The sequence below is a fragment of the Plecotus auritus genome, assembly GCF_963455305.1.
Source record: "Plecotus auritus genome assembly, chromosome: 2".
NCBI classification, from domain to species: domain Eukaryota; kingdom Metazoa; phylum Chordata; class Mammalia; order Chiroptera; family Vespertilionidae; genus Plecotus; species Plecotus auritus.
The window spans coordinates 114,488,513-114,500,217 of NC_137771.1; the positions used below are offsets into that span (position 1 = coordinate 114,488,513).

The 11,705-nt window shown below is 38.7% G+C and overlaps 1 pseudogene across 1 annotated transcript; it reads right to left on the minus strand.

Annotated features, from left to right (window-relative positions):
• Window positions 1-1,029: 1,029 nt before the first annotated feature.
• Window positions 1,030-1,780, minus strand: LOC308243171 (triosephosphate isomerase-like; annotated as a pseudogene). The gene has a single exon. The product of its transcript is annotated as a triosephosphate isomerase-like (transcript).
• Between the last annotated feature and the right edge of the window lie 9,925 nt (window positions 1,781-11,705).

Consider the following 11,705-nt stretch of genomic DNA (forward strand, 5'->3'; position numbering starts at 1 on the left):
TCATCGGAATCACCTGGGAGTCTTTACATAAAAATGCATCACCCTGGCCAGGTTGCTCAGTTGTTTGGAGTGTCATACCCTACAGCAAAAACTTGTAAGTGGGCACATACCTAGGTTGAGGGTTCCATCCCCTGGTTAGGGCACATACAGGAGCCAACCAATCGATATTTCTCACATTGATGTTTATCTCTCTCTCCCCTTTCCTCTCTCTCTAAAATCAATAAAGACATATCCTCGGTGAGGATTTTGAAAAAAGAAGACAAAGAAAGGAAAGAAGGAAGGAAGGAAGGAAGGAAGGAAGGAAGGAAGGAAGGAAGGAAGGAAGGAAGGAAGAAGAAAGGAAGGAAGGAGGAAGGAAGGAAGGAAGAAAAGAGAGAGAAAGAGGAAGACTGATGTGAATATTGCCGTTATTTTTCTCTCCAATTTTCACCTCTACTTATATCTCTTTATCCATTGTATCATGCTGTCTATATTTTGTAACTCTATAGTCTTTCCTACAAGCAAAATTAAAATAGAAATATTCTAGAAAGTTTTTAAGTATATGATAACTTTTTCTTTTTAGTGACAGATGTTTATTCCCACTCCCAAGTATGACTGCTCTCATACACAACACACAGGTGTTGGCACCAGGGAGAACAGCACCTCTGGCCTCAGGGGGAGGATAGGGCTCTTTCCCAGCCCTTGGCCCCACATACAAGATGGGAGAGGAGGATGCTTCTCTTTTTTGCCTTCAGTGGGGACTTAGGGGACCCACGAGCAAACCCTACCCTTTCCACCTCTCAGCCAAGGAGAAGCCACCTTGGTGAGATGTTTTGTTCCAATTATTATAGTAAGTGGAGAAGGGATTGTTCCAACCATTACAGGTGTAAATGGTAAAGGAGAAGTACAGTTTGGATTAGGCCACAAGTAGGGGCAGGTGATACTATCAGAAGCATGTGTGGGGGTGGGGAGAGGAAGGAGCAGTTATTGGTCTTCTGAGCTTCATAGTCCTTGGCATAGCAGGAAGGGTAGGGAGATGGGTTTTGGGGCTTATTGTTTGGCATTGATGATGTCCACAAATTCAGGCTTGATGGATGCACCACCCATTAGGAAGCCATCCACATCAAGCTGGCTTGCCAGCTCCTTGCAGGTTGCCCAAATCACATAACCTCCATAAATTATGTGGGTGCTCTGAGCCACTGCATCAGAGACCTTGGACTTAGCCATTCTCAGAGCTTTTCATGTACTTCCTGGGTCAATTGGGGTGTTGTAGTTTTGCCTGTACCAATGGCCCACACAGGCTCATAGGCCAGAAAAAACTTGCTCCAGTCCTTCACTTAACCTGTGATAACCTTGGTTTGTTCAAAATCGACCTTCTCAGTGATGCCATCTAACCTCTCATCTAGCTTCTCCCCAATGCAGGTGATCACTCCAAGTCCCTTGGCCAGGGCATGGGCTACTTTCTGCCCAATCATCTCATCTAACTCACCAAAGACATGCTTTCTCTCCGAGTGCCCCAGGACTACCCATGTGGCTCCAGTCTTTGATCATGCCAGGGCTGATCTCTCCAGTGAAGGCCCCATTAGTCACTTTGTAGCAGTTCTGGGCAGCCACAGCAATCTTGGGCTATATCTAGCTTTTGCCTGGAAAAGTCATTGTAGGTGGCGGTGTGTGCACAAACCACCTCTCTGTCAGCTGGCACCTTGGCCGCCTTCAGAGTGGTGATGAATTCCCCCAGAGTTGACTTCTGCCCATTCATCTTCCAGTTTCCCCTCACGAAAAACTTCCTGGAGGGTGCCATGGCACCTAGATCGACAGACTGAAGGTCAGGATCACCAGTATATGATAACTGTTTAACAAGAATATTTGTCATATTAGATGTTCTAACTGAAAGTATATTAGTACATGAAATAAGATAATTAAGTACAAAATAATATGGAAGAAAAATAATTTATCTGACAACTCAAGGCCATCCCTCCTTCAAAATTCAAATGAGTATTTACCATATTTTTGTACTTTACCTATTTTACAAAACTTAGATAACTTATGTTACTTAAATTTACTTATATATTTACTGTAACATAATTGCAATTGTTTACCATTTATTTATTTTTTTTAATCACAGAACCTCATTGGTAGGAGGGATCTTAGTGATAATTGACTATGACTTTCCAGCCAGTGCTGGAATAGTCTCTGAAATACTTCTTACTCTTTGATTTACTTACCTCATTGTACTATATGTTTTTCTTATTTCTATCTCTTTGAGCATTATAATCTTCACTCCTATCTCTTTTCTAGCTTTATCAAATGCAATTAATGAATGTTGTTTACTGACAAGTAAATGAATTGACTAACATTAACTTCATTTGTTTTGGTCTTCATTTGTTTTTTTGTCCATGATCAACGTGAATAGACATTAATTTTTAAGTGCTTTATTTATTTATTTTTTTACCAATTTATTTATTTTTTACTAGAGGCCCAGTGCACGACATTTGTGCATTGGCAGTGGGGGTGGGGGAGGATCTCTCAGCCTGGCCTGTGCCCTCTCGCAGTCCAGGACCCCTCAGGGGATGTCCAACTGCCAGCTTAGGATGTCCTGTGGGAGCACACTGACCACCAGGGGGCAGCTCCTGTGTTGAGTGTCTGCCCGCTGATGGTCAGTGTGCATCGTAGAGACCAATCATTCTGCCGTTTGGTCAATTTGCATATTAGCCTTTAATTATATAGGATTAAATTTTATTGAGATGACATTAGTCAACATGAACATATAGTTTCATGTGTGGATTACTAAATTACAAAATCTGTATATAGAACCATGTACCCACCACCCAAAATGAAATCTTCTCCTGTCACCTCATATTAGAACCCCTTTTTCCTCTCACACTCCTCCCTCGGGCAATCACCACACTACTGTTCCTGTTCATAAGTTTCAGTTTTATATTCCACATATGAGTGAAATTATATAATTCTTAGTGTTTTTGTCTGAATTATTTTGCTTCGCATAATGTTCTCAAGGTCCATCCATATTGTTGTAAATGACGCTATTTCATCATTTCTTATAGCCATGTAGTACTCCATTGTGTATATATACATCTTCTTTTTCCAGTCCTTTATAGCAGGGCACTTTGGCTGTTTGTTTCCAAGTCTTGGCCACCGTGAATAATGCTGCAATGAACATAGGGGTGCATATATCTTTGTGTATAAATGATTTCAAGTTTTTCAGGTATATACCCAGGATTGGGATTGTTGGGTTGTATGGTAGCTCTAATTTAATCTTTTGAGGAATTGGAAGACTGATTTCCATAGTGGTTGTACCAGTCTACATTCCCACCAGCAGTGAATGAGAGTTCCCTTTTTTCCATAACCTCTCCAACACTTACTGTTGCTTGTCTTGTTGATAATGGCTACTCTAACAGGTGTAAGGTGGTATCTCATTGTAGTTTTAATTTGCATTTCCCTGATTGCCAGTGAGGTTGAACATCTTTTCATATACTACTTGCTGTTTGTATTTCTTCTTGGGAGAGGTATATTTTCAGGTCCTTTGTCCACTTTTTTATTGGATTGATTGTTTGCTGTTGAGTTTTATGAGTTCTTTATATTTTTTGGAAATTAAATCTTTGTTGGAACTACTATTTGCAAATGTCATTTCCCATCTAGTTGGTTGCCTGTTTGTTTTATTGGCCATTTCTTTTGCTGTACAGAAACTCTTCAGTTTGATATAGTCCCATTCATTTATTTTTGCCTTTACCTCCCTTGCCTTTGAGGTCAAGTTCAGAAAATGTTCTCTACCACTCAGGTCCATAAGTTTAGTATCTATAATTTTTTCTATGTGACTTATAGTTTTGGATATTATGTTTAAGTCTTTGATCCATTTTAAATTAATTTTTGTACATAGGGACAAACTGCAATCCAGTTTCATTCATTTGAATGTGACTTTCCAGTTTTCCCAGCACCACTTTTTGAAGAGACTATCTTTACTCCAATGTGCATTTCTGGCTCCTTTGTTGAAAATTATCTGTCCATATATGTGTGGTTTTATAGCTGGGCTCTCTATTCTGTTCCATTGATCTGTGTATCCATTTCTCTGCCAATGCCATGCTCTTTTGATTATCATAGCTCTATAGCATATTTTGAAGTCAGGTAGCGTGATACCTCCAGCCTTGTTCTTTTTTTTTTCAGGATTACTTTGGCTATTCTGGGTCTTTTGTAGTTACATGAAAATATGATGATTTCTCATTCTATTTCTTTAAGAAATGGCATTGGGATTTTGAAGGGGATTGCATTAAATCTGTATATTGCTTTGGGTAAAATAGGCATTTTAACTATGTTGATTCTTCCAATCCATGAACACGAGATATTTTTCCATTTTGTTGTGTCTTTTTCAATCTCTTTTAATACTGTATTGTAATTTTCAATATATAGGTCTTTCACATTCTTTGTTACGTTTATTCCTAGGTATTTTATTCTTTTGGTTGCAATTGCAAAATGAAATGTTTTCTCCATTTCTTTTTCTGAAGTTTTGCTGTTGGTATACAGGAAGGCAATGGATTTTTGCACATTCATTTTGTATCCTGCAACTTGACTATATTTGTTTATTGTTTCCAGTAGTTTTTTTTGTAGAGTCTTTAGGATTTTCTATATACAGCATCATGTCATCCACAAAAAGTTACAGTTTAACTGCTTCCTTCCATATTTGGATGCCTTTTATTTCTTTCTCTTGCCTCATTGCTCTGGCTAGTACTTCCAGTACTATGTTGGGTAGTGGTGAGAGTGAACTTCCTTGTCTTTTTCCTGATCTTGGGGGAAAAGCTTTCAGTTTTTCACCATTGACTATGATGTTGGCTGAGGGTTTATCATACACGGTCTTCATTAGGTTGGGGTACTTTCCTTCTATTCCTATTTTATTGAGTGTTTTAATCATAAATTGATGTATCTTATCAAACACTTTTTCTGCATCTACTGACAAGATCGTATACATTTTATTCTTTCTTTTGTTAATGTGGTGTATTGCATTGATTGGTTTGTGAGTGTTGAACCATCCTTGTGCCCTGGGAATGAATTCCACTTGATCGTGATGTATTATTTTTTAGATGTACTATTGTATTCAATTAGCTAGTATTTTGGTTAGGATTTTTGCATCTGTATTCATCAGGGATATTGGTCTGTAGTTTTCTTTTTTTGTGTTATCTTTGCCAGATTTTGGTATCAGGGTTATATTGGCCTAATAGAATGTGTTAGGAAGTATTGCCTCATCTTCAATTTTTTGGAAGAGTTTGCAAAGAATAGGTTGTAATTTTTCCTTGAACGTTTGGTAGATTTCACTGGTGAAGCCATCTGGTCCTGGACTTTCATTTTTTGGGAGGTTTTTGATGTTTGTTTCAATTTCCTCACTGATGATCAGTCTATTTAGATTTTCCAGTTCTTCACGAGTTAGTCTAGGAAGGTTATATATTTCTAGGAACTTATCCATTTCTTCTAGGTTATTGAATGTGGTGGCATAAAGTCTTTCATAATATTCTAGTATGATCCTTTGTATATCTGTGATGTCTGTGGTGATTTCTCCTCTCTCATTTCTGATTTTGTTTATATGGATCTTTTCCCTTTTTTCCTTAGTGAGGTAAGCCAGGGGTTTGTAAATTTTATTAATCTTTCCAAAGAACCAGTTCTATGTTTTATTGATTTTTTTTGTATAGTCTTTTTGTTCTCTATTTCATTTAATTCTTCTCTAATTTTTATTATTTCATTTCATCTAACTTTGGGCTTCTTTACATATTCTTTGTTTAGTCTTTTAAGGTGTGATGTTAAGTTGTTTACTTGGAATTTCTCTTGTTTCTTGAGATAGGCCTGTAATGATGTAAACTTCCCCCTTATTACAGCTTTCGCTACATCCAGAGGTTTTGATCTGTTAACATTCTTGTTTCTTTCTATATATCTTTTGATCTCATTTTTTATTTCTTCTTTCACTTAGTCACTTTTTAGTAGTATATTGTTTAATCTCCACATATTTGTAGTATTTCTTACCTCCTTTTTTGCAGTTGATTTCTATTTTCAAGGCATCATGGTCAGAAAATATGCTTGGAATAATTTCAATCTTTTTGAATTTTTTGCTGCTTGTTCTGTGACCCAACATACGGTCTATCCTCGAGAATATTCCATGTGCCCTGGAGAAGAATGTACGGTCTGATGTTCTGGGATGAAATGTTCTGTAAATGCCAGTTATATCCATTTGGTCTAGTGTTTCATTTAAGGTTAATATTTCTTTATTGATTTTTGTTTGGTTGCTCTGTCTAGAGCTGTCAATAGATATTAAGGTCTCCAACTAATTGTGTTTTGATCTGTTTCTTCCTTTAGTTCTGTTTGTAGCTGTTAAATATATTTTGGTGCTCCCTGGTTGTGCGCATATATATATATTAAGAAGTGTTATATTTTCTTGATGTAGTGTTCCCTTTATTATTATTATTATAAAGTGTCCATCTTTGTCTCTTGTTATCTTTGTTATCTTGAGATTTATTTTTATCAGATATAAGTATGAATACACCTGTTTTTTGTGTGGATGTTATTTGCTTGGATAATCATTTCCCACCCTTTTACTGTGAATCTACCTTTGCCTCTGCTGTTTAGATATGTCTCTTGTAGGCAGCATATGGTTGGGTTTTTTGTTGTTGTTGTTGTTGTTGTTGTTTTGTTTGTTTTTTTTAATCCACTCTGTTACTCCGTGCCTCTTTACTGGTGAATTTAGTCCATTTACATTTAGGATAATTATTGATGTATTAGAGGCCCAGTGCATGACAATCATGCACTGATGTGGGGGGTGGGCAGGGTCCCTCAGCCTGGCCTGCACTTTCTCATAGTCCAGTACCTTTCAGGGTCGTTAGCACTGCCAAGGAGGCAGAAGAGGCTCCCACCACTGCTGCTGCACTCACCAGCCACGAGCCTGCTGGTGAGCTCAGCTTCTGACTCAGCAGTGCTCCCCCCGTGGGAGCGCGCTGACCACTGGGGAGCAGCTCCTGCATTGAGCGTCTGCTCCCTGGTGGTCAGTGAGCATCATAGCGACTGGTTGTTCCACCATGCGGTCAATTTGCATATTAGCCTTTTATTATATAGGATGATGATTTCCTATAGCCATTTTATCTTTTGTATTCTGGTAACTCTGTGCACCCACTCATTCTTTTTCATTATGCTTCTACCTGTGGTTTTTGTTTGGTGGTATTCCATACATCTTTCCTTTGTTTCCTCTTTTTTTTTTTTTAAGCTATATGTATTGTTTGGGGGATTTTTTTGTGTGATTGCCATTACTTTCATAAAAAGTGAAGTTGCATATATAATATAGATTTTTCCCTTTTGATTGGATCTCATCTTCATCTTCCTTTGCCTGTCCATACTTGTCCCTCTTCCCCTGGTATGTTTTTATTGTCACAAATTATCCTTGTTTATGCTGTGAAGTTTTTTTTTTTGCAATCCTTCTGGTAGTGCTATGACCTTATGTTCATTGTTTTAGGTAGAATAACTCCCTTGAGTATTTCTTGCAATGGAGGTTTTCTAGTGATTAAATACCTCAGCTTCTGTATGTTTGGGAATGTTCTTATTTCTCCTTCATATTTAAAGGATAATTTTGCTGGCTACATTATGCATGCTGGTAATTTCTCTCTTTCAGATACTTGAATATTTAGTTCCACTCTTTTCTGGCTTGTAGAGTTTCTGTTGAGAAGTCTGGTGAAATTCTGATGGGTTTTCCTTTGTGTTCACTTCCTTCTTTTTCTTGGATGCTTTGAGGATTTTTTCTTTGTCACTAATTTTTGACAGCTTCATTACCAAGTGCCTTGGAAACAGCCTCTTTGGAATGAGGTAATTAAGTGTTTTGTTTGCTTCTTGGATTCGAGGATCTAGTTATTTCTATAGATTTTGGAAATTCTCATCTACTATTTGTTTTAATAGACTCTCCATTCCATAATCTCTCTCTTCCTCCTCTGCTATGTCTATGATCCTGATATTATTTTTTAATGGAATCAGAGAGGTCTCATAGGGCTATTTCATATTTCTTTATTCTCAGGTCTCTCTCTTCTTCCCTCTGCATCATTTCTTGATTCCCTTCAATACCAATAGTTCTTTCCTCTAACTAGATGGTTCTGTTTTCTATGCTTCATTTCCAGGATTTCTGCTATATTATTTTTTAACAATTCAATTTCTTTGGAGAAATACTCGTTTTGTTCATTGATTTGTTTTCTGAGTGCACTGAATTACCTGTCAGTATTTTCTCGCATCTCATTGAGTATTTTCAGAACTGCAATCTTGAAATGTCTGTCATTCAACTTGCATAATTCCATGTATTACAGCCTATTTTCTGGGGATTTTTCATTTTCTTCCTGGTCATTGTTGTGGTTGTTCATAGCATTTGCCGTTCTCTTTTGTTTTCCCATTTGTCTCTGAGAAGGTTTTTCTACTCTGTTCCAGTAGATGGCACTGAATTTCAAGATTTTTATCCTCTGTGGCCTCACAGTTTTGAGCCTCTGTGGTTTCTGTAGGGCTTTACTGTCTCTGTTGCTTGGGGGTCAGGTTTGTTTTTCCCTCACAGTAATGGCGACCCCTGAGCTCCATGGCCCAAGCACCTCTCCTGGGGTTCAGTCACAGAGGGAAACTGTGTTTCTACTGCAACAGCTCTTGGCATACAGATAATATTCTCCTGGAGCCAACTTCAAGGGCAATGGGAAGCGAGATTTGGGAGTCTAATCAGTGGCAGGGCTCTGTGATTTATTTTCTTTGCCTGAAAGCCCACAGCCAGGCCCAGCCATACAAAGCAGCTCTGTAGGATGGGTGTCTTCTGACTTGTAGCATAGGAAAATGCAACTCAGATCCCATTCACAACATGCCCCCAGGTTCAGACACTCTTTCAATGCTTGTGTGCATGACCACATAATGCCAATACTCCAGTGGCAACTCCAACAGATAGCCACTTGCTGGGTTTGCTCTCTGTTCATCCTAACTGGCTGAGGGAAGTGCTCTGTAACTGTGCTGCTAGTTCCCAGATGCACTGCAGACACACTGCTGTGCTGTAGCCATGTCTGGCTTCTCTCTCTTCTCATCTCTGCACTTATCTCAAGGAGCCCAACTTGATTGATCCAGTATGCAGGTTTCTCAGGTGTGCATCTGTGTTGAGCAGGAACTTCTTTGTTGAATTATAGGTGGTTATTTTTTTGAGATGTTAGAGGGAGAGGATAGACACATCCTTATGCTGCCATTCCTCTGATGTCACCTCTCAAGTGTTTAATTTAAAAATTAATAAATGATGACCAATAAATGTCATAATTTTATCATCTACTTGTTAAAAACCTGGACCCTTGGTTGCCAGTGATAGCAATCCAACTTAAACTACTTAAGTAAAAAGAGAAGGATGCATTGCTTTATATATTTTACTTTTATTTTTCAATTATAGTTTGCATTCAATGTTATTTTGTATTAGTTTCAGGTGCACAGTATAGTGGTTAGACAATCACTATATTTTACAAATTTTCCCCATGGTATTTCCAGTATCCACCTGGCAGCATACATAGTTATTAAAATAGTACTAATTATATTTTCTAGAATGCATTGTTTTTTAAATGCCAAAGGCAGGCTAAGGCAGCCATTAGTAGAGTTGTATCCAAATGTTTAAAAGAGGCATCAGCAATTTTCCTCTTTTCTGCTCTAATCCTGCTTTTCTGGTGTTGGTATTTTTCTAAGAATGGCTTTACCCATTAGCAACAAAAATGGCCAACCAGCAGTTTTAATTTCTTATCTCAAACTAGAGGCCTAGAGCACAAAATTCGTGCACGGGGAGGTGTGTGTCCCTCAGCTCAGCCTACACGCTCTCCAATCTGGGACCCCTCGAGGGATGTCCAACTGCCCATTTAAGCAGGATCCTGGGTGGATCGGGGCTAAATAGGCAGTCAGACATCCCTCTCACAATCCAGGACTGCTGGCTCCCAACTGCTCGCCTGCCTGCCTGCCTGATTGCCCCTAACCACTTCTGCCTGCCAACCTGATCACCCCCTAACCACTCCCCTGCCAGTCTGATTGACACCTAACTGCTCCCCTGCTGGCCCGATTGCCCCTAACTGCCCTCCCCGGCTGGCCTGGTCACCCCTAAATGCCCTCCTCTGCAGTCCTGGTCCCCCCAACTGCCCTTGCCTGCAGGCCTGGGTCCCCCCAACTATCCTCCCATGCAGTCCCAGTCACACCTAACCATCATCCCCTGCATGCCTGGTCACCCCCAACTGCCCTCCCCTGCAGGCCTAATACCCCCCCATAGCCCTCTCCTGCAGGCCCAGTCACCCCTAACTGCCCTCCCCTGCAGGCCTGGTCCCCCCCAACTGCCCTCCCTTACAGGCCTGGCACCTCCCAACTGCCCTCTCCTGCTGACCATCTTGTGGTGACCATCTTGTGTCCACATGGGGGTGGCCATCTTGTGTATTGGAGTGATGGTCAATTTGCATATTACCTCTTTATGATATAGGATACTTAGCTAATGTAAAAGACCACATACCCCAAAGTCTGGCATAAATTCTGGAGTTAACTCTTATTAGCTCAGCTTCAGTCATAGACCCATGCCCTAGTCAATTAGCATAGCTAGTATTGGTAGAATATTCTAATTGGCCATATGGTTCTGCCCCCAGTTCCATTGACTGAAAGTGATTAGTGATTGACAGGTCTTTCTCAGAGGACATAAAATATACTGCTACCAAAATATTGGAAAGATGGGTAGATAAAAGTAAGAAGTTTTTTAAGATCTAGGATCATATTATATTGTGCCAGTTTTGACTTGTGTTTTATATGAAACTAGAAGCCCAGCATGTGAAATGGCACAAGACCCAGATGCGGTGCGCTGCAGGACCCAGGGTCAAGTCCTTTCTGGTGACCGGTCTTTGGTCATTACGGCATTACAACCACTGGGTTTTTATTATATAGATACCTTGTCTAATTAGTTGATGATTTCAGATTTTATTGGTGGAAATTAATATTTTGAAGAAAGCAACTATTTTCATTGCTGGTGAAAAAAATTAATTTTACATATTCTGTAACTCATATGGTTAATTAGGTTTTAAAAATTAGTATCTTTAATCCTGAAAAACATTGCAGCTAATCATTTAATTAATACATAAAGTTTCATAATAAAGTAAATGTATTAATTCACTGATTATAAACATTTGCTTATGGTACATGGAGGATGCATAAATATATTCTGTGCTTCATAGTCATGAGAATAAAGTAAACAATATACAAAAACATAATGTAAATTTGATGTTAAAAAGGGATGGGAAAAGAGACATATGTAATACTTTCAACAATAAAAGGTGCTAAAATATTATACTATAAATATTGAGTCAAATACAAAAAAGAACAAAATATAAATACTTCCAGAAATTAACATCAAAATAATGTACTGCACAGTGTTTACCACCACAGATTTTACATATTCTGGTAACTTGGCTCTTATCTTAAACATTTTGCAACTCCTTTTGGGGAAGATTCTTCAAAATGAGTTTGTAATCCACTTGAGAAAAGAAGCTTTGTTATTTATTTTCACATCACATACCTTATCTACAGTTAATTAAAACAATAAAAACCACACCTTCTTCCACAGACTTGACTTCAAGTAACTCCCAGTTAATTCCTACAATCATACATATACCAAAAGATGAACACTTGTCATAGTCAAGACATTCATTGGAGCACATAAAGTCAGTGCCAAA